The sequence below is a fragment of the Anopheles coustani genome, chromosome 3 (genome assembly GCF_943734705.1).
Source record: "Anopheles coustani chromosome 3, idAnoCousDA_361_x.2, whole genome shotgun sequence".
NCBI classification, from domain to species: Eukaryota; Metazoa; Arthropoda; class Insecta; order Diptera; family Culicidae; genus Anopheles; species Anopheles coustani.
This window is the reverse complement of record NC_071288.1, coordinates 81,790,831-81,818,639: the sequence shown is the minus strand read 5'-3', so window position 1 is coordinate 81,818,639 and position 27,809 is coordinate 81,790,831.

Here is a 27,809-nt window from a genome sequence, read left to right as displayed (position 1 = left end):
CGGGCCGTGTCACCAGGCCATGTAAACGGGTCCTGTAAAAGGGTCCTGTAAAAGGGTAATGTAACCGGGCCCTGTAATAGGGCCCTGTAAACGGGCACTAAAACCTGGCCCTGTAAACGGGCCCTGTAACCGGGATCAGTCAAGGGGCGCCGTAACCGGGACCTGTGAACGGGCCGTGTTACCGGGTCCTATAAACGGGCCCTGTAACTGGGACCTGTCAACGGGCACAGCAACCGGGTCCTGTAACTGGGTCCTGTAACTGGGCCGTGTAACCGGGCCGTTTTACCTAGTCGACCTCTTAAATTACAGTTAGCCGTAACGTTGTTATTAGATAGCAATAGCATGGAAAGCGAGCGTAGGGAGGGCGAAAGTGAGATGCACTCAGCTAACGCGTTAGTTTCCCCTATAACGCTATACTGTGTTGCTAAGGATACTAAGGGTGCACGATGGAAGGGGAAATTTTCCTTGCGCTCTGATTTTTGGTAATCGATGGTTACTTTGATTATCGATGGTTACTTTGCCGGAAAATAAAACATAGCAAAGTGGAAATCTGCTACACAGTTTCATTCAAATTTTGTAGTAGGAAGAAAATGATACTATTTGATTTGGGGGACAATTTTTTCGAACATTGCAGTTACTCTTGGGAAAGGTGGTACTGCAACGTGATGAAAATAACCAACGCAGAATAAAATCAACAATAAAACTACATCCATGGGCCGTGTTACGGGGTCCTGTAAATTGGCCGTGTTACCGGGCCACGTAAGCGGGTCCTGTTAACGGGTCGTGTCACCGGGCCATGTAAATGGGTCCTGTAAACGGACCCTGTAAACGGGCACTGTAGCCGGGTCCAGTAACTGGGTCCTGTAACTGGGCCGTGTAACCGGGCCGTGTTACCGGGCCACGTAAACGGGTCCTGCTAACGGGCCGTGTCACCGGGCCATGTAAACGGGTCCTGTAAACGGGTTCTGTAAAAGGGTAATGTAACCGGGCCCTGTAAAAGGGCCCTGTAAACGGGCACTAAAACCTGGCCCTGTAAACGGGCCCTGTAACCGGGATCAGCCAAGGGGCGCTGTAACCGGGACCTCTGAACGGGCCGTGTTACCGGGTCTATAAACGGGCCCTGTAACTGGGACCTGTCAACCGGCACAGTAACCGGGTCCTGTAACTGGGTCCTGTAACTGGGCCGTGTAACCGGGCCGTTTTACCTAGTCGCCCTCTTAAATTGCGCTTAGAGGTGACGTTGTTATTAGATAGCAATAGCATTGAAAGCGAGCGTAGGGAGGGCGAAAGTGAGATGCACTCAGCTAACGCGTTAGTTTCCCCTATAACGCTATACTGTTGCTAAGGATACCAAGGATGCAGGATGGAAGGGGACATTTTCCATGCGCTCTTATTTTTGGTAATCGATGGTTACTTTGATTATCGATGGTTACCTTTTCGGAAAATAAAACAAAGCAAAGCGAAAATCTGCTACACAGTTTCATTCAAAGTTTGTAATAGGAAGGAAATGATACTTTTTGATTTGGGGGACAATTTTTTCGAACATTGCAGCTACTCTTGGGAAAGGTGGTGCTGCAACGTGATGAAAATAACCAACGCAGAATAAAATCAACAATAAAACATCACATCCATAAGGTTGGGCCCAGTAAACGGACCTTTTACCGGGCCCTGTAAACGGGCCGTGTTACCGGGCCACGTAAGCGGGTCCTGTTAACGGGTCGTGTCACCGGGCCATGTAAATGGGTCCTGTAAACGGGTCCTGTAAACGGGCACTGTAGACGGTTACAGTAACTGGGTCCTGTGACTGGGCCGTGTAACTGGGCCGTGTTACCGGGCCATGTAAATGGGTCCAGTAAACGGGTCCTGTAAATGGGCAATGTAACCGGGCCACATGAACGGGTCCTGTTAACGGGCCGTGTTACCGGGGCATGTAAATGGGTCCTGTAAACGGACCCTGTAAACGGGCACTGTAGCCGGGTCCAGTAACTGGGTCCTGTAACTGGGCCGTGTAACCGGGCCGTGTTACCGGGCCACGTAAACGGGTCCTGCTAACGGGCCGTGTCACCGGGCCATGTAAACGGGTCGTGTAAAGAGGTCCTGTAAATGGGTGATGTAACCGGGCCCTGTAAACGGTCCCTGTAAACGGGCCCTGTAACCGGGATCAGTCAACGGGCGCTGTAACCGGGACCTGTGAACGGGCCGTGTTACCGGGTCCTATAAACGGGCCCTGTAACTGGGACCTGTAAACGGGCACTGTAACCGGGTCCTGTTACCGGGTCCGGTAACTGGATCGTGTAACCGGGCCGTTTTACCTAGTCCACTCTAAAATTACAGTTAGCCGTAACGTTGTTATTAGATAGCAATAGCATGGAAAGCGAGCGTAGGGAGGGCGAAAGTGAGATGCACTCAGCTAACGCGTTAGTTTCCCCTTTACAGCGTCGGAATTTCCCCTAAGCGTCGGAATTTCCCCTTAACGCTGTGCTGTCGCTAAGGATACTATGGATGCAGGATGGAGGGGAAACATTTTTTTTTTTGGTAATCGATGGTTATGTAACCATCGATGGTTACTTTGCTGGAAAATAAAACAAAGCAAAGCGGAAATCTGCTACACAGTTTCATTCAAAGTTTCTAATAGGAAGGAAATGAAACGTTTTCGTGATTTTGGGTACAACTAGGTAAAACGGCCCGGTTACACGGCCCAGTTACAGGGCCCGTTTACAGGGCCAGGTTACAGTGCCCGTTTACAGGTCCCAGTTACAGGGCCCGTTGACAGGTCCCGGTGACAGGGCCCGTTTACAGGGCCCGTTGACTGGACCCGGTTACAGGGCCCGGTAACACGGCCCGTTGACTGGTCCCGGTTACAGGGCCCGGTAACACGACCAATTTACAGGTCCCGGTTACAGAGCCCGTTTACAGGACCCGTTTACCACGGCCTGGTAACACGGCCCGTTTACAGGGCCCGGTAACACGGCCCGTTTACATGGCCCGGTAACACGGCCCGTTTACAGATCACGGTTAAAGGGCCCGTTGATTGATCCCGGTTACAGGGCCCGGTAACATGTCCAATTTGCAGGTCCCGGTTACAGAGCCCGTTGACAGGACCCGGTAACACGACCAATTTACAGGTCCCGGTTACAGAGCCCGTTTACAGGACCCAATTACCACGGCCTGGTAACACGGCCCGTTTGTGGGGCCCAGCAAACGGCGGTAACACGGCCCGTTTACATGGCCCGGTAATACGGCCAATTTACAGATCCCGGCTTCAAGGCCAAACCTTATGGATGTAGTATTATTGTTTATTCTACGTTGGTCATTTTCATCACGTGAAGCACAACCTTTCCGAAGAGTAAATGAAATGTTCGATACGAAATTGTACCCAAAATCACGAAAACGTTTCATTTCCTTCCTATTACAAACTTTGAATGAAACTGTGTAGCAGATTTCCGCTTTGCTTTGTTTTATTTTCCAGCAAAGTAACCATCGATAATCAATGTAACCATCGATTACCAAAAAAAAATGTTTCCCCTCCATCCTGCATCCATAGTATCCTTAGCGACAGCACAGCGTTAAGGGGAAATTCCTACGCTTAGGGGAAATTCCTACGCTGTAGGGGAAATTTCTACGCGTAGAAATTGTCTGCATCTCACTTTCGCCCTCCCTACGCTCGCCTTCCACGCTATTGCTATCTAATGCCAACGTCACGTCTAACTGTAATTTAAGAGGGCGACTAGGTAAAACGGCCCGGTTACACGGCCCAGTTTCAGGGCCCGTTTACAGGGCCCAGTTACAGTGCCCGTTTACAGGTCCCAGTTACAGGGCCCGTTGACAGGTCCCGGTGACAGGGCCCGTTTACAGGGCCCGTTGACTGGACCCGGTTACAGGGCCCGGTAACACGGCCCGTTTACAGGGCCCGGTAACACGACCCGTTTACAGGGCCCGGTAACACGACCCGTTTACAGGGCCCGTTGACTGGACCCGGTTACAGGGCCCGGTAACACGGCCCGTTTACAGGGCCCGGTAACACGGCCCGTTTACAGGGCCCGGTAACACGGCCCGTTTACAGGGCCCGGTAACACGGCCCGTTTACAGGGCCCGGCAAACGGCGGTAACACGGCCCGTTTACATGGCCCGGTAATACAGCCAATTTACAGGTCCCGGCTTCAGGGCCAAAGCTTATGGATGTAGTTTTATTGTTGATTTTATTCTACGTCGGTCATTTTCATCACGTGAAGCACAACCTTTCAGAAGAGTAAATGCAATGTTCGATTCGAAATTGTACCCAAAATCACGAAAACGTTTCATTTCCTTCCTATTACAAACTTTAAATGAAACTGTGAAGCAGATTTCCGCTTTGCTTTGTTTTATTTTCCAGCCAAGTAACCATCGATAATCAATGTAACCATCGATTACCAAAAAAAAATGTTTCCCCTCCATCCTGCATCCGTAGTATCCTTAGCGACAGCACAGCGTTAAGGGGAAATTCCGACGCTTAGGGGAAATTCCGACGCTTAGGGGAAATTCCTACGCGGTAGGGGAAATTTCTACGCGTAGAAATTGTTTGCATCTCACTTTCACCCTCCCTTCACTCGCCTTCAACGCTATTGCTATCTAATGCCAACGTCACGTCTAACTGTAATTTAAGAGGGCGATTTCGTATCGAACATTTCATTTACTCTTCGGAAAGGTTGTGCTTCACGTGATGAAAATGACCGACGTAGAATAAAATCAACAACAAAATTACATCCATAAGCTTTGGCCCTGAAGCCGGGACATGTAAATTGGCTGTATTACCGGGCCATGTAAACGGGCCGTGTTACCGCCGTTTGAGGGGCCCTGTAAATGGACCGTGCTACCGGGCCCTATAAACTGGCCGTGGTAATTGGATCCTGTAAACGGGCTCTGTAACCGGGACCTGCAAATTGGTCGTGTTACCGGGCCCTGTAACCGGGACCAGTCAACGGGCCGTGTTACCGGGCCCTGTATACGGGCCGTGTTACCGGGCCCTGTAACCGGGTCCAGTCAACGGGCCCTGTAAACGGGACCTGTAAACGGGCACTGTAACCGGGTCCTGTTACCGGGTCCTGACACTGGATCGTGTAACCGGGCCGTTTTACCTAGTCCACTCTAAAATTACAGTTAGAGGTGACGTTGGCATTAGATAGCAATAGCGAGAAGTGAGCGAGCGATGGGAGGGCGAAAGTGAGATGCACTGTGCTGACGCGTCAGGTTCCCCTTTACAGCGTAGAAACTTCCCCTTAACCGCTATGCTGTTGCTAAGGGAAACCAAATACCGTATGCGTGATAATGTTTGCACCACCGTGTACCCCATTTACCGTATGCGTAATAATGTTTGCACCATCGTACAAAAATAGTTTCCGTTTTCTCTGGGCATACAAAAGGAAATGAAACGTTTTCGTGATTTTGGGGACAATTTCGAATCGAACATTGCATTTACTCTTGGGAAAGGTGGCAATGAGATGAAAATAACCAACGCAGAATAAAATTAATCATAAAACTACTTCCATAAGGTTGAGCCCAGTAAACGGGACTTTAGCCGGGCCCTGTAAACGGGCCGTATTACCGGGCCCTGAAAACGGGCCGTGTTACCAGGCCATGTAACGGTGTCCTGTAAATTGGCCGGGTTACATGGCTCTGTAAACGGGTCCTGTAAACGGGCCGTGTCACCGGGCCATGTAAATGGATTCTGCAACCGTATCCTGTAAACGGGCCGTGTTACCGTGTCATGTAAACGGGTTTTGTAAACGGGTCCTGTAAACGGGTCCTGTAAATGGGCAATGTAACCGGGCCATGTAAACGGGCCGTGTTACCGGGCCCTGCAAACGGGCCGTGTTACCGGGCCCTGTAACCGGGCCGTTTTACCGGGCCCTGTAACCGGGCCATGTAAACGGGACGTGTTACCGGGCCCTGTAAACGGGCTGTGTTACCGGGCCCTGCAAACGGGCCGTGTTACCGCCGTTTACCGGGCCCTGCAAACGGGCCGTGTTACCGGGCCATGTAACCGGGCCATGTAAACGAGCCCTGTAAACGAGCCCTGGTACCGGGCCCTGTAAACGGGTTCTGCAAGTGGGCCGTGTAACCGGGCCGTTTTACCTAGTCCACTCTAAAATTGCGCTTAGATGTCACGATGGCATTAGATAGCAATAGCGTGGAAGGCGAGTGAAGGGAGGGTGAAAGTGAGATGCAAACAATTTCTACACGTAGAAATTTCCCCTAAGCGTAGGAATTTCCCCTAAGCGTCGGAATTTCCCCTTAACGCTGTGCTGTCGCTAAGGATACTATGGATGCAGGACGGAGGGGAAACATTTTTTTTTGGTAATCGATGGTTACATTGATTATCGATGGTTACTTTGCTGGAAAATAAAACAAAGCAAAGCGGAAATCTGCTACACAGTTTCATTCAAAGTTTCTAATAGGAAGGAAATGAAACGTTTTAGTGATTTTGGGTACAATTTCGAATCGAACATTGCATTTACTCTTCGGAAAGGTTGTGCTTCACGTGATGAAAATGACCAACGTAGAATAAAATCAATAATAAAACTACATCCATAAGGTTGGGCCCAGTAAACGGGCCGTGTTACCGGGCCGTAAAACCGGGTCCAGTAAATTGGCTGTGTTACCGGGGCACGTAAGCGGATCCTGTTAACTGGCCGTGTCACCGGGCCATGTAAATAGGTCCTGTTAACGGGCCGTGTCACCGGGCCATGTAAATGGGTTCTGCAACCGTGTCCTGTAAACGGGCCGTGTTACCGTGTCATGTAATCGCCCCCTAGCACCTAGTACTGTTAGCAAAATTAGATAGGCTAGGCATATCAGAATCAATTCTGACCTGGTCTCGGTCGTTCTTCACTAGTCGCGTGCACTTTGTGAAATACGGAAAATGGTACTCTAGGTAATAACACATGGTAATAACACATACAACAGGGAAACAAGTCTCGTAAGCCCTTAACGGGTAGGCATGACCAAGAGGTCGTTACGCCAAAACGTAATTGGCTGGAATTACTCGTATAAATTTCATACAAAACAGTTATAAAATACAGTTCGCAATATGAAACAACTGAAAAATATTTGTATCCCGGTATTTACTCCAAAGTGGCCATTGTGCATTGTCACGGAGATGGAAAATTTCCTTTTCTTCCACAAGCTCCTTTTTGGTAGTAATCGGTTACGCTCTCCGTGTCTAGTTATGGTTTCATGCTTACAGATAACGCCGTTGAGATTACAACTTAAATTTTGCTGCTGACGAGAAAGAAAGTGTGATTTACAAGGAATGTTGCTTGATCTTGTAGTTGATCTGTCAAACCCTGTACCTATATACCTATATTCATTTTAGGTTGGTCACAGTCGAACCCAAAATGTCCGACGCAATACTGAGGATATGGAAAATTCAGCAGTGGGATATATCCTTAACGAAAGCAATCGACCAGCTCTGTGCCAAGATCCTTCATCGTGCAAAACACTAAAATCAAATACAGATGATGATGTTGTTCCAGTGACACTAGAACGTAGTGTCAACAAAGTCAATCAAGATGAACAGGTAAAAGGTTTTCCATTGAAAAAAGAAACGTACTATCGTACACCAAAAGCAAATGCATCACAAAAGAGCGATGTTAATAGCAGCTCTGAAAAGATCGTTAAAACCAATCCATACAAAACAAATGGAGGAAATGTGGAAGGTGTACAAGATGGAACTCCAGGAAATCAAACAGGTCAGGAAATAATCAACGTGAAGGATGCTGAGGAAATAGAACAGAAAAAGCTTCAAATAAACGTTCTACACGCCATGGCTGAGCTGGTAAAAAAGGATAAGAAGCATGATACCCAAATTATCCTCAAAAATCAAACTGGGGGAATGTTCAACGACATCGAAATTCGAATCGAACGAGGCGATCGGTGTAGTAATCTTTTCATCAAAGGTAAGCTCATGAAACATAAGAAACAACTCATCACATGGAACAAATTTACATCGTCGCGTAAAAAAGCTCCGTTTGCGCTTTGTAAGTACTTCAATTCATTTCTAAGAAAACACTATATGACGAATAAGGAAAGCACCGTATTAGTCCTTTGTACTAACATTGAACTGGCAGAAGAAGTTAAAAAATTCGTAAAAATTAAGAATAGAAGTGCTATTGATTCTATTCTTGAGTTCGATACATATAAAATTGATCCAACAAATTTAAAAGAAAATATCAAAAGCAGATTACTTGACCATTTCACAGAAAACTCGAACCTAAGCAGACTCGCAAAGGATCTGGCCAAACACATTTACAATAAGACATCTGTTGATTTTCGCAACCCTTTGATTAAAAAATATCGTTATATCATAGAAAATAACATAGCTTGTCGTGATGCCGTAAAATCCAAAAGACAACGTACAATGCACTACGCAGTAAACGAAACATTTTTCAACGAAAACAACGACTTTAAAAGTGTTTTCGAAAAAGAGTATAAAAGAATGCTAGCCCAACAAAATATATGGCAAAATGTTCAAGATAAAGGCATAAAGTTGAAAAAATACAACAAGGAACCAGAAACTGTCGAACTTGTTTTACCAAAACAAGTCAAAGCAGAACATGTAGAAAAATTTTTGAACTTATTTTCAATAGTTCCCCTCACAAATCTCAACATATTAATGTATAACAATTTGTTTTTGCGTTGGGTAACAGAAAATCAAGAAAAAACTTTAACAAAACAGGATATTTCTGAGTCTTTATCGCATTTAATATTCTCGCAGTTGAAGGGCATATCAGATATGTACCTTTTGCAAATATTTGACTCGGAGCCCAAATTTAAAGAGGAAACGTTAAAGCGGATGAAATTATATGAACAGCTCAGCCGGTGGTTTACAGAACAGAACAACAAAGAAATTTGCTGTGTTGAGGTTGCCATCGAGCAAAATCCTTCGTGTGTCATTGTTCAGGTGTTGGAATTATTCAAGTCTCAACTGAATTATTTAATTTTAGAGGCTACATTTTTTGAAACAGTGAAGGAACCTGTATTGGATGTTTTACTTGCGGTAAAATTTACCCTTGTTTTGGTGATCGTTTGCCAAAAGGTGTCAAATATTGTAGAATTATTAGAAAGCTGGCTACATGGAAGACAAACGAATTATCGTAAAAAGATCATAATTATCGACAAATCTTCGAGATCGGAAGAAGACCTTCTGATCAGGGATTTTACCGATCATAGTAGATATAAATTAATCAAATGTAAAGAGAGCATACATTTACTTGGAACTCACATTTCTTCCTTGGAGTTTTTCCGGGATGAAGATACATTGCAGACTTTTTTAAATGTTATGTATTTTCATGATAATGCAACAATGAACCGTAACATCAACAAAGAAAATTACGAGAAAATACAAAATTTGTACATTCCACGAAAATGGACACGTCATGATACAAAAATACCAAAAGCTTCAAGCGATTGGTTTAGTGCAAGAGCAAATCTTAACGATATGCTGAATGTTAACGATCCTTGTTTTCAACATATTTTGGAATATAGAAATCAGAAAATCCAATATCCTCTCGGCATTGGAGGGAGTGGCAAACAGGATATTTGTAACAATTGGAATGAAAATGGAGTTGAACGTAATCCTGAAAAGAAACTGCACATAATTTTTAACGAAGCCGGATCAGGGAAATCCTTCTATTTAATTTGGTTAGCAAAAGAGCTTCAATTGTTGTCTCCCTCTTTGTGGATTATTAAGTTCAACCTTAACGATTATTTGATCGATTTTGATCAGTTGCAAATTTGCGATGGAACCCTGCATATAGATGAACTTATCACGATAAGATTTCTTTTTCAGCTTATCCACTTTCTGATTTTTGTCGACAACAAATTTTGTTTTGATGTTGTGAAGGCGCGAAAAATAGCACAGGAAATCTCGACATTAATTTCGTTTTCGGATGGGTGTGTGAAGTTGGATGATAAAAAATTACACTCCGTATCTTGTGAGAAATTGATATTGCTGAGAATATTCCAAAATAAATTCAACAGCAAACATCTAGTTATTTTGATAGATGGGTTTGATGAAATTGCTCCCTGTTACAAGACGGTAGTACTTAAGCTACTTGGAATTCTTACGACCTTTGACGGAATTCATAGGATGTATTTAACCAGCCGTCATCACAATTTCAGGACAGAATTAGAAGCTACATTGAAAGATTACGCATTCTACCGCCTACTGGGATTCAATAAGAAAGATCAATGTTTGTATACACATCGGTATCTACTGACTTACTTCGATGGGTATAAATCATGCGAAAAATCAAAGCAAGTTAAACTGTTAGAAATGGTTTTCAAACTATTAAAATCGCGTCTGAGAAATTTATTGGAAACTCCTTTGTATTTGTCGATCGGAGCAGAGCTTTTATTGCCCATTTTATTGAAACACATTGATGTAAAAAATGACCGAATTCCACCACAAATTATAGACGAATGTGAATATATATTTGAACCACTGAGCATGATTGAACATTTCATTGCAAAGAAGCTAAACATCGTGCACATTAAGAAAACTGGTTCAGTTGGTTCTGCTGCCAGATCTGCTTCCGCAAGCAGATCCTTCCTTGAACAATACCTCAAGCTTGTAAAAACTTCACATTCACGTTTGGCTTTGTACACAATTATGAACAAAAACACAATTAAAATATTACTGCCGGATAAGCAACAAAAAAAAGCTCTCGAGTACATGGAACAGGTTAAAATTGGAGCAGAAAAATCCAGTATTATCGAAGGAGTTAAGAATAACGTTCCGATCTTTACCCACCGGCTGTATGCAGAGTATTTTGCTGCGCTATGGTTCTATTCCAATCTAAATACTGATAACGTTAAAAACTTTCTAAAATGCAATGTGTATAGAACCAATGAATGGCTAGGAATAAGACAGTTTTTAGATAGAATGGTTTGCAAGAATAAAGTTCCACATATGGCTGTTCTTGATGGTTCGAAATCAAAACTAGAGAGAATCCTGACTGAAGAACCAAGCTGTTTATACACTACCGATGAATGGGGACGAGCTCCATTACATTTGGCAATGGTTTACGGATCCGATGGAAATGATGAGATGGTTCGGATAATTTTGGATAGAACCAATGATGCTAGCATATATGTAAAAGATTTGTATTTCGAGTGGTCGGTTTTTTATTATGCTTATATTGCTGATACAAACAATGACCAGGAAAATCGAACAAAATTCAACTATGTGTTGAAATTGATCGATAAAGGAGCTGTTGTTGATATTGCTGAAATGTTTGCGACATTTTATTCAGAAAATCCTGACGTGATGTTTCGAAGAGCACTTCTTTTTGAATTCCATTTATTGTGTCAATTTTATCCGAGAAGGTGGAACAACAGCTTCAAAAATACATTAAAACAGTTGTTTGAGGAGGTAGCAAAGAAATCTGTTCTCAAAAATCAGCTACATTTTTTCATTTCGATTCCGACCTCTGTTTTCCAAGTGCCTTTTTCATCTTATTGCCAAAGTCTATCGGATCGATTTTCAAATAAAATAGCAACTACACCTTTTCTAATTCCTTTGGAGTTGTGTGTCATGACTGATTCAATAATGTTTGAAATACTAGTAGAAAACACAAATGAACTCGAGTATGTTAACAAGAAGACTCCTTATCTCATAGAATTAGCTGTTGAGTTTCGTGCTATTAATGTTCTTCAGTTTATGATCATTGATCGCAACAACAAATTTATAATACACAGTTTTGAACGTGAATTGTTGTTTTTGTTAATGTACATGCAAAGTGATGAAGACAAGTTTAAAACTCTATTCCACGATTACTGTTGTAGACATAATATCACATGTCAGGCAAATAATGAAATAATACCTGCGCAAGCAGTAAGAATAGGAAAAAAGGGAGTTTCCTTGCAATGCGATCTTTGGCAACAGTTTCCTACAAAGTTTGAAGTTAACTCCGATGGCTTTATAGACACAGGGACGGAGTTTTTGATATCCAGTGCACTTTTAACTGATCATATATCAGTACTTGAATATTTGATAATAAAGACCAAAATGACTATAAACAATGGTGTCATAAAGAAAATTATACAAAATTGTATAATGGGACAGAACTGGTCTTGCAATAACTCTTTTCACTTTCTTCTCGATAATAGCAACGTTCTTTGCAGCACTGATGAAAAAGGCAGAAATCTGTTACATTTTGCGGCAGATTATGGGGAATTTTTTTTGGTTAAATGTTTGGTTGATCATTATGGTTTCAACCCGACAGAAATGAATATAATTGAAAATTATTGGGACGCGTTCTTCTATTGCGTGTCAAGCCAAACCAACTTGGAGGCCAGAGCAAACATCTTCAGTTATATGGACGCGAAAGTTCATTCGAATTGTTTCTATCAAGTAGATTCAAGCGGCATGAGTATTTTATACTATGCGACAAAGAACAATCACACGATTTATGAACACATTATCCAAAGAGAATTTTCCACCCAGTTGAAAAATTTCAATCCAGAGCAAATCACTCGTTTTATCGAAATCCTTACAAAGAATGCAATCAGTGCAAAAGAAATATTACATTTTTTTGAAGACAAACATTTAAGTGATAAAACGACTTGTAAAATTATTTGTGAAGTTTTTAAATCAATTGGTATACTGCATTACACGGATGAAATGAGCAGAAATCTTTTGCATATCGCTATTTTGAATGATTGGTTTGTTTTGGGAAAATGTCTAGTTGAGTGTTTTGAATTTGACGTGATGGAAATCAATTATAAAGAAAACAACTGGAATGCCTTCTTTTATTGCGTGGTGGCAAATAGAATTCGCTGGAGCACTGGCAAAAGATGTTTTAATTTCTTTTCTTTTATTATGGGAATTGACCCACTTGATTGTTTTATTATATTGGATTCGATGGGAAAAAGTGTTTTCTATTATGCAGTACAAAACAACGGAGACATTTCTGAATATATTATTCAAGAAAAATTTTCTTCTCATTTGGAACATTTAAGTTTGGAGCACATAACTAGTTTGATAAGCCTCCTGAAAATGTCTGGTTTTGATATAAAAGAAATTTTACATTATCTTAAAGATCCACATTTGAATGATGGAATTAAATGTAAAAAGATTTGTGAAGCTTTCAGTGCTAGTGACTTAAAATACACTGATGACATGAACAGAAATCTTTTGCATATAGCCATTTTGAATAATTGGTTTGTTTTGGGAGAATGTCTAGTGGAGTATTTTGGCGTGAAACAAATCAACGATAAAGAAAACAACTGGAACGCCTTCTTTTATTGCGTGGCAAACAAAACTCGCAGGAGCACTGAACAAAGATGTTTTAATTTCTTTTCCTTTATAATGGGAATTGACCCACTTGATTGTTTTGAGCAATTAGATTCGATGGGAAAAAGTGTTTTCTATTATGCAGTGCAAAACAACCGAGACATTTCTGAATACATTATTCAAGGAAAATTTTCTTCTCATTTGGAACATTTGAATTTGGAGCACATAACTAGTTTGATAAGCCTCCTGAAAATGTCAGGTTTTGATGTAAAAGAAATTTTACATTATCTTAACGATCCACATTTGAATGATGGAATTAAATGTAAAAGGATTTGTGAAGCTTTCAGTGCTAGTGACTTAGAATACACTGATGACATGAACAGAAATCTTTTGCATATAGCCATTTTGAACGATTGGTTTGTTTTGGCAGAATGTCTAGTTGAGTACTTTGACGTGAACAAAAGTAACTATAAAGAAAACAACTGGAACGCCTTCTTCTACTGTGTGTCAGAGAAGACACACAAGTCATCTAAAGAGGTTGCCAATTTATTTTCATATATGCTAGAAAAATACCCCATAGATTGTTTCAATCAACTCGATTCGAAAGGGAAAAGTGTATTTTTCTATGCCACGATGAATAAAATTGACATTGTAGAAGTGGTTCTCAATCAAAAGTGTAATTCGATGGAACATCTTCCTGTCGATGAAAAAATCCCTATTTTAATGAATATCGAACATATACATATTGTGGTAAAATTGCGTTTTTTAGAAAAACATGACTTAATGAGTGAATCAGTAGTTCAAACTATATGCGATTGTATGAAATCCACCGGAGATCTAAGCTACATCGATGCAGAAACGGGTAGAAACCTGCTACACATCGCCATAACGGAAGGTTGGGTACCTTTAATAAAATGTCTGGTAGAGTTATATGACTTTGACATAAAACAAATGAATGAAAAGGAAAACAACTGGAATGCATTCTTCTACTGCGTTTGTTCTAGCAAAAACATAGAAAAGCAATACGAATTGTTCACTTACATGATGGAGATCGATCAATTGGACTGTTTTGGTGAACTGGACTCCAAGGGAAAAAGCGTTTTTTATTATGCAACAATGAATAATGACGCAATAGTTAGCAAAATTTTCAGGCAAAAATCCAATGAATATCCTTCTGTTGAAACACGAACGTCTGAGTTGATGAGGCTACTAAATGACTCGAACCTCAACATAGAAGGGAAAATACAACTTTTTGAACGAAACCATTTGATTGACGAAATGGCAGCTAAGACGATGTGTGAGTTTGTAAAACAATCTGGAGATTTGTACTTCAAGAACTTTCAAACACACCGAAATCTTTTGCAAATCGCTATCATGGAGGGTTGGTTTTTGATGGCGAAGTGTCTGATTGATCATTTCGGATTCAATGTCCATGAAGAAAACGAAAAAGAGAATAACTGGAACGCTTTTTTCTACTGTGTGTCTAACAAAACAAAAATGGCGGAAAAATCTTTGTTTTTTAATTATATTATGCACAAATATCAAATGGATTATTTTAGTCATTTAGATGCAATGGAAAAGAATGTGTTTTTCTATGCGACGGTAAATAATGCAGAAATTGCTAGTAACATTTTCGAACGCGAGTGTAACTTACACTCATACCTCCCTAAAAACGATCAAATTTCAGTTTTGATGATTCGGTTTGCGGGAACAAGCCTTAGCGTTGAGGCAAAACTTCAATATTTTCAAAAAAATAATTTGTTTGATGAATTGTCGATTGAGAGCATTTGTGCTTATTTGAAAAATACTGGGGATTTAAAATATCGAGATGGTAAAACAGGGCGCAATCTATTACACATCGCTATCGTGCAGGGTTGGTTAGAGGTCGCTAAATGCTTGATTACAAATCATAACTTTAAAGTGGAGCAGAAAAACGGAAAAGAAAATGATTGGAATGCATTTTTCTACTGTGTAGGAACCAGTGAAAAAGTATTAGAGAAATTAAAAATATTTAATTTTATCATTGAAAAATATCCTATGGATTGTTTTGATGAAACGGATTCGAAAAAAATCCCCGTTTTCTATTATGCTACTATGCATAATGATAAAATTGGAAATGAAATTTTCAAACGAGAGTGCAGAGCGTATATAAATCATACAGCCACAAAAAGAATTTCTGATTTATTAAGACGATTGGCTGACTCAAAGCTTAGTATTGTAGCAAAATTACGATATTTTCAACAACACAATATGTTTGATGAAATATGCGTTAAGGCCATTTGCGATTATATGAAAAGAACAGGTGATCTGAACTACAGAAACGAAGACACGGGTCGGAATTTGTTACACATCGCTGTCCTGGAGGGTTGGTCAATTATGGCAAAATGTTTAATTGAATATTATGGCTTTGACATAGGGGCAGAGAATGAAAAAGAAAACCATTGGAACGCCTTTTTCTACTGTGTTTGCAACAGCAACAATATTGCAGAAAGATTAGAAATGTTCACCTATATGATCAACAAACAACCAATGGATTGTTTTGAACTGCTGGATTCGATGAAGATGAGTATTTTTACTTATGCGACACGCAGTAATAATGAAATTGCTCAAAAGATTTTCCAACGAGAATGGGAGAATTACCAAAATGTCCCTGAGCAAGATGGCATTGTACATATGATGCGTCGGGTATCTAACTCAAAGCTCACTGCTTTGGCAAAATTAAAACATTTTGAACAACATCATTTGATTAATGAAAAAACAGTTAAAAGCATATGTGATTATCTGAAATCAAATGGGCAAATAAACTATAGATGCGAAGAAACTGGTCGTAATCTTTTGCAGATCGCTGTAATGGAGGGTTGGTTTACTTTGACGAAATGTCTGATTGCACATTTAAGCTTTAATGTTAAGCAAATCAATGAACGAGAAAACAAGTGGAATGCTTTTTTCTATTGTGTGACCAATGACAAATTTCCGCATGAAAAACTAGACATTTTTAATTTTATGATAAAGTCAAATCCTGTGAATTGTTTCGGTGAATTAGATTCGAAGCAAAAGAACATATTTTATTACGCGGTAATGAACAATCATTCTATCGCTAGAGAAATTTTCAAAAGTGAGTGTAAGCTACTTACTCGTAAAAACCTCACAATCAAAGAGAGGACCAAAGTTTTGATGAAACGTTTAGCAGGTTCGGATCTGAATTGTGTAGGGAAGTTAAAACATTTCGAAGAAAATAATTTATTTGATGACGTGTCCGTAATGACGATTTGCGAATATATGGAAAAAACAGGAGATTTGAGCTATAAAAGTCACAAAACGGGACGCAATTTGCTACACATTGCTATCATGGAGGGTTGGTCAATTCTTTCGAAATGTCTGATTGATAATTACACATTTGACGTGCAGATAATAAATGAAGAGGACGGAAACTGGAATGCCTTCTTCTATTGTGTTTGCGATAGTAAAAACAAACTGGAAAAACTCGAAGTATTTCTGCACATTGTGGATAAATATTCAATGGATTGTTTCAGTCAGTTGGATTCAGAAGAGATGAGTGTATTTGATTATGCGATTTTAAACAACAGAGAAATTGCTAATGAAATTTTTAAACGGGAATGTAAATTACACGAAAAACTACCGATCGAATTAAGAATTCCAGTTTTAATGAATCGTTTTGTCAACTCGGGCCTTAATATTATAGGTAAATTAAGATATTTTGAGCAAAATGATATGATTGATGAAAGGTCTGTTAAAGTAATTTTCGATCACATGGAAGATGAAGATCTTAAATACACTAATGAAGAAACGGGTCGAAATCTTTTGCAAATCATTATCATGGAAGGTTGGTTAACACTGACTAAATGTCTGATTGAATTCTATGAGTTTGATCTTAAACAAACAAATGAAAAGGAAAACAACTGGAACGCATTCTTCTACTGTGTTTGCACTAACCAAGCCATTGAAAAGAAATACGAAATATTCACATTTATTATGGAAAGGGACCCAATGGATTGTTTCAATCACCTGGACTCGAATGCAAGGAGTGTTTTTTTCTATGCGACAGCAAACAATGATAAAATTGCAAATGAAATATTCAAGCAGGAGTGCATTTTGATGAAAAGTCTCAATTTCGAAGAGAGAATCGCAATCTCAATGAGTCGTTTCCGTAACTCTGCTTTAAATGTTAAAGGAAAGATTGAATTATTACAACAAAATGAGTTGCTTGATGATCGGTCAGTAAAGATCATTTGTGATAATCTTAAGGCAGATGGAGATATGAACTATAAAAACGACATGACGGGTCGAAATCTTTTACAAATCGCTGTCATGGAGGGTTGGTTTGTATTGGTGAAATATCTTGTTGAACATTGTGGATTTGATCAGTGCGAAAATAATGCAAAAGAAAATAACTGGAATGCGATTTTCTACTGCGTATGCAACAGCAGAAACGCATCAATGAAATTCAAAATATTTAAGTATGTTATTATGAAGCAACCGATCGAAAATCGTTTCCAACATATGGATTCAAAAGGAAAGAATGTTTTTTTTTATGCTACACTGAATAACAATTCAATTGCAATGGAGATTTTCAAACAAGAATGTAAGCTGACAGAAAATCTTCACATTGAAGAACGGATCTCCGTTTTAATGGAAAAGTTGCGAGGTTCAAATTTGAGCGTGCCAAAAAAGTTAGAATATTTAGAAGAAAATCATTTGATTGATAAAAGGTCGGTTAACGGCATTTGCGATATTTTGAATACAACTGGGGATCTGAAATGGACACACGACGAAACGGACAGAAATCTTTTGCACATCGCTTGTATGGAGGGTTGGTCAACGTTGGCGAAACGTCTCATTGATCATTATGGTTTCAATGCAAAGGAAGTCAATGAAAAAGACGGCAATCGGAACGCGTTCTTCTACTGCGTGTGTAACAGTGAAAATGCTGCAAACAAAGTAGAAATATTCACTTATTTGATGGAGAAAGATCCTTTCGACTGTTTCGGTCAACTGGATTTGAGGGGCAGGAGCGTCTTGTACTATGCAGCATGTAATAATTATGAAATTTCTGTGGAGATTTTCAAACGAGAGTGTAAATTGCAGGAACATCTTCTTATCGAAGAGCGAATTCCTGTATTGTTAAGAAAATTACAAAATTCAAGCCTGAATTGCTTCGGTAAGATTCTTTACTTTGAACAAAATCATTTGGTTGATGAAATGTCAGTAAAGATCATTGCTGATTTCATGAAAGTAACTGGAGATCTAACCTATAGACACGAGAAAACCGGTCGAAACCTTCTACAAATTGCTATCATGGAAGGTTGGTTATCATTGACGAAATGTTTGATTGAACACTATGGGTTCGACGTAATGGAAATCAACGAAAAAGATGATAACTGGAATGCATTCTTCTATTGCGTGAGCAACGCAAAGAAAGCAACAGAAAAGCTTAATATATTTACTTATTTGATGGATAAATATCCAATGGATTGTTTCAATCAACTGGATGCGAAGGGTAAAAGTGTGTTTTGGTATGCGACGAATACTAACGAAGAAATTGCCACAGACATTTTTAATAGGGAATGTAAGTCGACTAAAAATCTTCCCATCGAAGAACGAATCCCCGTTTTGATGGGCAAGTTACAGAATACAATTCGAAATGCATATGGAAAGCTGTGTCATTTAGAAGAAAACAATTTGATTGACGAAAACTCGGCTCTTTTGATTTGCGATTACATGAAAAAAACTGGAGATCTGAACTGGAGAGGAAAACCAACTGGTCGAAATCTTTTACAAATTGCTATCATGGAGGGTTGGTCATTATTGACGAAATGTTTGATTGAACACTATGGTTTCGACGTAATGGAAATCAACGAAAAAGATGATAACTGGAATGCATTCTTCTATTGCGTGGGGAATGCAAAGAAACCAACAGAAACGCTGAATATATTTACTTATTTGATGGATAAATATCCAATGGATTGTTTCAATCATTTGGATTCGCAGGGAAAGAGCGTTTTTTGGTACGCCACGAGTAACAACGAAGAAATTGCCAACGAAATTTTTAATAGAGAATGTGAGTCAACTAAAAAACTTCCCATTGAAGAACGAATCCATGTTTTGATGGGCAAGTTACAGAATACAATTCGAAATGCATATGGAAAGCTGTGTCATTTAGAAGAAAACAATTTGATTGACGAAAAATCGGCTCTGTTGATTTGCGATTACATGAAAACAACTGGAGATCTGAACTGGAGATGTGAACGAACTGGTCGAAATCTTTTACAAATTGCTATCATGGAGGGTTGGTTATTATTGACGAAATGTTTGATTGAACACTATGGTTTCGACGTAATGGAAATCAACGAAAAAGATGATAACTGGAATGCATTCTTCTATTGCGTGGGGAATGCAAAGAAACCAACAGAAAAGCTGAATATATTTACTTATTTGATGGAAAAATATCCAATGGATTGTTTCAATCATTTGGATGCGAAGGGTAAAAGTGTGTTTTGGTATGCGACGAATACTAACAAAGAAATTGCCAAAGCAATTTTTAATAGAGAATGTAAGTCGACAAAAAATCTTCCGATCGAAGAACGAATCACTGTTTTGATGGGCAAGTTACGATATTCAAACCGAAATGCATATGGAAAGCTGTGTCATTTAAAAGAAAACAATTTGATTGACGAAAAATCGGCTCTTTTGATTTGCGATTATATGAAAACAACTGGAGATTTGAACTTGAAGGGAGAACGAACTGGTCGAAATCTTTTACAAATTGCTATCATGGAGGGTTGGTTATTATTGACGAAATGTTTGATTGAACACTATGGTTTCGACGTAATGGAAATCAACGAAAAAGATGATAACTGGAATGCATTCTTCTATTGCGTGGGGAATGCAAAGAAACCAACAGAAAAGCTGAATATATTTACTTATTTGATGGAAAAATATCCAATGGATTGTTTCAATCTGCTGGATGCGAAGGGTAAAAGTGTGTTTTGGTATGCGACGAATACTAACGAAGAAATTGCTACAGACATTTTTAATAGAGAATGTGAGTCGACTAAAAAACTTCCCATTGAAGAACGAATCCATGTTTTGATGGGCAAGTTACAGAATACAATTCGAAATGCATATGGAAAGCTGTGTCATTTAGAAGAAAACAATTTGATTGACGAAAAATCGGCTCTGTTGATTTGCGATTACATGAAAACAACTGGAGATCTGAACTGGAGATGTGAACGAACTGGTCGAAATCTTTTACAAATTGCTATCATGGAGGGTTGGTCATTATTGACGAAATGTTTGATTGAACACTATGGGTTCGACGTAATGGAAATCAACGAAAAAGATGATAACCGGAATGCATTCTTCTATTGCGTGGGGAATGCAAAGAAACCAACAGAAAAGCTGAATATATTTACTTATTTGATGGATAAATATCCAATGGATTGTTTCAATCTGCTGGATTCGCAGGGAAAGAGCGTTTTTTGGTACGCCACGAGTAACAACGAAGAAATTGCCAAAGAAATTTTTAATAGAGAATGTGAGTCGACTAAAAAACTTCCCATTGAAGAACGAATCCATGTTTTGATGGGCAAGTTACAGAATACAATTCGAAATGCATATGGAAAGCTGTGTCATTTAGAAGAAAACAATTTGATTGACGAAAAATCGGCTCTGTTGATTTGCGATTACATGAAAACAACTGGAGATCTGAACTGGAGATGTGAACGAACTGGTCGAAATCTTTTACAAATTGCTATCATGGAGGGTTGGTTATTATTGACGAAATGTTTGATTGAACACTATGGTTTCGACGTAATGGAAATCAACGAAAAAGATGATAACTGGAATGCATTCTTCTATTGCGTGGGGAATGCAAAGAAACCAACAGAAAAGCTGAATATATTTACTTATTTGATGGAAAAATATCCAATGGATTGTTTCAATCATTTGGATGCGAAGGGTAAAAGTGTGTTTTGGTATGCGACGAATACTAACAAAGAAATTGCTACAGACATTTTTAATAGAGAATGTGAGTCGACTAAAAATCTTCCCATTGAAGAACGAATCCATGTTTTGATGGGCAAGTTACAGAATACAATTCGAAATGCATATGGAAAGCTGTGTCATTTAGAAGAAAACAATTTGATTGACGAAAAATCGGCTCTGTTGATTTGCGATTACATGAAAACAACTGGAGATCTGAACTGGAGATGTGAACGAACTGGTCGAAATCTTTTACAAATTGCTATCATGGAGGGTTGGTCATTATTGACGAAATGTTTGATTGAACACTATGGGTTCGACGTAATGGAAATCAACGAAAAAGATGATAACCGGAATGCATTCTTCTATTGCGTGGGGAATGCAAAGAAACCAACAGAAAAGCTTAATATATTTACTTATTTGATGGATAAATATCCAATGGATTGTTTCAATCTGCTGGATTCGCAGGGAAAGAGCGTTTTTTGGTACGCCACGAGTAACAACGAAGAAATTGCCAAAGAAATTTTTAATAGAGAATGTGAGTCGACTAAAAAACTTCCCATTGAAGAACGAATCCATGTTTTGATGGGCAAGTTACAGAATACAATTCGAAATGCATATGGAAAGCTGTGTCATTTAGAAGAAAACAATTTGATTGACGAAAAATCGGCTCTGTTGATTTGCGATTATATGAAAACAACTGGAGATTTGAACTTGAGGGTAGAACGAACTGGTCGAAATCTTTTACAAATTGCTATCATGGAGGGTTGGTTATTATTGACGAAATGTTTGATTGAACACTATGGGTTCGACGTAATGGAAATCAACGAAAAAGATGATAACTGGAATGCATTCTTCTATTGCGTGGGGAATGCAAACAAACCAACAGAAAAGCTGAATATATTCACTTATTTGCAGAAAAAATGTCACATGGATTTTTTCGATTACCTGGATTCAGATGAAAAGAGTGTTTTTTGGTATGCAACTAGTAATAATGAAGAAATTGCCACAGAAATTTTCAAACAAGCATGTAAGTCGACGGAAAATCTCCCCATCGAAGAACGAATCCCCGTTTTGATGGGCAAATTACAAAATGGAGGACTAAATGGAACAGGAAAGTTAGCATATTTAGAAGAAAACAATTTGATTGCTGAAAATTCTGTTAAGTTTATTTGTGAATATATGAAAACAACTGGAGATCTGAGTCACAGAAACGAAAAAACCGGTCGAAACCTTCTACAAATTGCTATCATGGAGGGTTGGTCATTATTGACGAAATGTTTGATTGAACACTATGCGTTCAACATCAGGGAATTCAACGAAAAAGATGATAACCGGAATGCTTTTTTCTATTGCGTGGGGGATGCAAACAAACCAACAGAAAAGCTGAATATATTTACTTATTTGATGGAAAAATATCCAATGGATTGTGTCAATCATTTGGATGCGAAGGGTAAAAGTGTGTTTTGGTATGCGACGAATACTAACGAAGAAATCGCCAAAGCAATTTTTAATAGAGAATGTGAGTCGACTAAAAATCTTCCGATCGAAGAACGAATCCCCGTTTTGATGGGCAAGTTACGGAATTCAAACCGAAATGCATATGGAAAGCTGTGTCATTTAGAAGAAAACAATTTGATTGACGAAAAATCGGCTCTGTTGATTTGCGATTACATGAAAACAACTGGAGATCTGAACTGGAGATGTGAACGAACTGGTCGAAATCTTTTACAAATTGCTATCATGGAGGGTTGGTCATTATTGACGAAATGTTTGATTGAACACTATGGGTTCGACGTAATGGAAATCAACGAAAAAGATGATAACCGGAATGCATTCTTCTATTGCGTGGGGAATGCAAAGAAACCAACAGAAAAGCTTAATATATTTCTTTATTTGATGAATAAATATCCAATGGATTGTTTCAATCATTTGGATGCGAAGGGTAAAAGTGTGTTTTGGTATGCGACGAATACTAACGAAGACATTGCCAAAGCAATTTTTAATAGAGAATGTGAGTCGACTAAAAAACTTCCCATTGAAGAACGAATCCATGTTTTGATGGGCAAGTTACAGAATACAATTCGAAATGCATATGGAAAGCTGTGTCATTTAGAAGAAAACAATTTGATTGACGAAAAATCGGCTCTGTTGATTTGCGATTATATGAAAACAACTGGAGATTTGAACTTGAGGGTAGAACGAACTGGTCGAAATCTTTTACAAATTGCTATCATGGAGGGTTGGTTATTATTGACGAAATGTTTGATTGAACACTATGGGTTCGACGTAATGGAAATCAACGAAAAAGATGATAACTGGAATGCATTCTTCTATTGCGTGAGCAACGCAAAGAAAGCAACAGAAAAGCTGAATATATTCACTTATTTGCGGAAAAAATGTCACATGGATTTTTTCGATTACCTGGATTCAGATGAAAAGAGTGTTTTTTGGTATGCAACTAGTAATAATGAAGAAATTGCCACAGAAATTTTCAAACAAGCATGTAAGTCGACGGAAAATCTCCCCATCGAAGAACGAATCCCCGTTTTGATGGGCAAATTACAAAATGGAGGACTAAATGGAACAGGAAAGTTAGCATATTTAGAAGAAAACAATTTGATTGATAAAAATTCTGTTAAGTTTATTTGTGAATATATGAAAACAACTGGAGATCTGAGTCACAGAAACGAAAAAACCGGTCGAAACCTTCTACAAATTGCTATCATGGAGGGTTGGTCATTATTGACGAAATGTTTGATTGAACACTATGCGTTCAACATCAGGGAATTCAACGGAAAAGATGATAACCGGAATGCTTTTTTCTATTGCGTGGGGAATGCAAACAAACCAACAGAAAAGCTGAATATATTTACTTATTTGATGGAAAAATATCCAATGGATTGTGTCAATCATTTGGATGCGAAGGGTAAAAGTGTGTTTTGGTATGCTACGAATACTAACGAAGAAATCGCCAAAGCAATTTTTAATAGAGAATGTGAGTCGACTAAAAATCTTCCGATCGAAGAACGAATCCCCGTTTTGATGGGCAAGTTACGGAATTCAAACCGAAATGCATATGGAAAGCTGTGTCATTTAGAAGAAAACAATTTGATTGACGAAAAATCGGCTCTGTTGATTTGCGATTACATGAAAACAACTGGAGATCTGAACTGGAGATGTGAACGAACTGGTCGAAATCTTTTACAAATTGCTATCATGGAGGGTTGGTCATTATTGACGAAATGTTTGATTGAACACTATGGGTTCGACGTAATGGAAATCAACGAAAAAGATGATAACCGGAATGCATTCTTCTATTGCGTGGGGAATGCAAACAAACCAACAGAAAAGCTGAATATATTTACTTATTTGATGGATAAATATCCAATGGATTGTGTCAATCATTTGGATGCGAAGGGTAAAAGTGTGTTTTGGTATGCGACGAATACTAACGAAGAAATTGCCAAAGCAATTTTTAATAGAGAATGTGAGTCGACTAAAAATCTTCCGATCGAAGAACGAATCCCCGTTTTGATGGGCAAGTTACGGAATTCAAACCGAAATGCATATGGAAAGCTGTGTCATTTAGAAGAAAACAATTTGATTGACGAAAAATCGGCTCTGTTGATTTGCGATTACATGAAAACAACTGGAGATCTGAACTGGAGATGTGAACGAACTGGTCGAAATCTTTTACAAATTGCTATCATGGAGGGTTGGTCATTATTGACGAAATGTTTGAATGAACACTATGGGTTCGACGTAATGGAAATCAACGAAAAAGATGATAACCGGAATGCATTCTTCTATTGCGTGGGGAATGCAAACAAACCAACAGAAAAGCTGAATATATTTACTTATTTGATGGATAAATATCCAATGGATTGTGTCAATCATTTGGATGCGAAGGGTAAAAGTGTGTTTTGGTATGCGACGAATACTAACGAAGAAATCGCCAAAGCAATTTTTAATAGAGAATGTGAGTCGACTAAAAATCTTCCGATCGAAGAACGAATCCCCGTTTTGATGGGCAAGTTACGTAATTCAAACCGAAATGCATATGGAAAGCTGTGTCATTTAGAAGAAAACAATTTGATTGACGAAAAATCGGCTCTGTTGATTTGCGATTACATGAAAACAACTGGAGATCTGAACTGGAGATGTGAACGAACTGGTCGAAATCTTTTACAAATTGCTATCATGGAGGGTTGGTCATTATTGACGAAATGTTTGATTGAACACTATGGGTTCGACGTAATGGAAATCAACGAAAAAGATGATAACCGGAATGCATTCTTCTATTGCGTGGGGAATGCAAAGAAACCAACAGAAAAGCTTAATATATTTACTTATTTGATGGATAAATATCCAATGGATTGTTTCAATCTGCTGGATTCGCAGGGAAAGAGCGTTTTTTGGTACGCCACGAGTAACAACGAAGAAATTGCCAAAGAAATTTTTAATAGAGAATGTGAGTCGACTAAAAAACTTCCCATTGAAGAACGAATCCATGTTTTGATGGGCAAGTTACAGAATACAATTCGAAATGCATATGGAAAGCTGTGTCATTTAGAAGAAAACAATTTGATTGACGAAAAATCGGCTCTGTTGATTTGCGATTATATGAAAACAACTGGAGATTTGAACTTGAGAGTAGAACGAACTGGTCGAAATCTTTTACAAATTGCTATCATGGAGGGTTGGTTATTATTGACGAAATGTTTGATTGAACACTATGGGTTCGACGTAATGGAAATCAACGAAAAAGATGATAACTGGAATGCATTCTTCTATTGCGTGGGGAATGCAAAGAAACCAACAGAAAAGCTGAATATATTCACTTATTTGCAGAAAAAATGTCACATGGATTTTTTCGATTACCTGGATTCAGATGAAAAGAGTGTTTTTTGGTATGCAACTAGTAATAATGAAGAAATTGCCACAGAAATTTTCAAACAAGCATGTAAGTCGACGGAAAATCTCCCCATCGAAGAACGAATCCCCGTTTTGATGGGCAAATTACAAAATGGAGGACTAAATGGAACAGGAAAGTTAGCATATTTAGAAAAAAACAATTTGATTGATGAAAATTCTGTTAAGTTTATTTGTGAATATATGAAAACAACTGGAGATCTGAGTCACAGAAACGAAAAAACCGGTCGAAACCTTCTACAAATTGCTATCATGGAAGGTTGGTCATTATTGACGAAATATTTGATTGAACACTGCGAATTCGATGTAATGGTAATCAACGTAAAGGATCATACTTGAATAAGAATAGCAATAGGAATACTACTTACTTACTTACTTATGTGGCGCTACAACCGCTGAGCGGTCTTGGCCTAACGAAGCTCCATCCGAAACCGCTCACGGTCGCTCGCCACGCTGGTCCAATTCCGTATCCCGGCTTTATTGGCGGGTGCAACGAGTTCGGGTCGACCCGTAGGTGCAACGACTCCGGGTCGACCGGTAGGTGCAGCTGCCCATATGCGAGTTCGACCCGTTGGTTCGGGTCGACCCGTGGGTGCAACGATTCCGGGTCGACCAGTAGGTGCAGCTGCCCATATGCGAGTTCGACCCGTTGGTTCGGGTCGACCCGTAGGTGCAACGAGTTCGGGTCGACCCGTAGGTGCAACGACTCCGGGTCGACCAGTAGGTGCAGCTGTCCATATGCGAGTTCGACCCGTTGGTCCGTAAAACAGACCCTTCTCCTCTTCATCTTTGTCTTCGGTAGGGGCATGAACGTTAATGAGGCTTATATTATAAAATTTGCCTCGCATGCGCAAGTAGCATAGCCTATCGTTTCTCTTCTTCTTCAATGGCCCGCTCGCAGTTGAGCACGTCGTGCTGACATGGCCTGGTCACCAATCGCTTTCCAGGTCACTCGGTCCATGGCTGCAGCCCTCCAACCCCGGTCGCATCCGATGTCTCGCAGGTTCTGCTCCACTTGGTCCATCCACCGAGCTCGCTGAGCTCCTCGTCGTCTCGTGCCGGGCGGATCGCTGGTGAGCACCTTCTTGGTGGGGCATGAGTCCGGCATCCTCATGACATGCCCCAACCAACGAATCCTGCCGGCCTTCGCCACCGTCAGGATGTCCGGCTCGCCATACAGCTCAGCTAACTCGTGGTTCATTCTTCTCCTCCACACGCCCTGCTCGTACACACCGCCAAAGATAGACCGGAGCACGCGCCTCTCGAAGACTGCGAGGGCGTTGGCGTTCTCCGTGAGCAGAGTCCAGGATTCATGCCCATAGAGAACGACCGGTCTTATCAGCGTGCGGTATATGACACATTTCGTGTGTGGGAGAAGCCATCTGGACCGCAGGAGTTTGTGGAGTCCATAGTAGGCACGATTCCCCTGAACAATGCGCCTCCGGATTTCACAACTCACGTTGTTGTCCGGAGTTACAGTGCCGAGGTAGCAAAACTCCTCTACTACCTCAAGTTCGTCACCGTCCACTGATACACTGCTCCCCAACCTGGCTCTGTCACTGACAGAGCCTCCGACGAGCAGGTACTTTGTTTTCGTCGC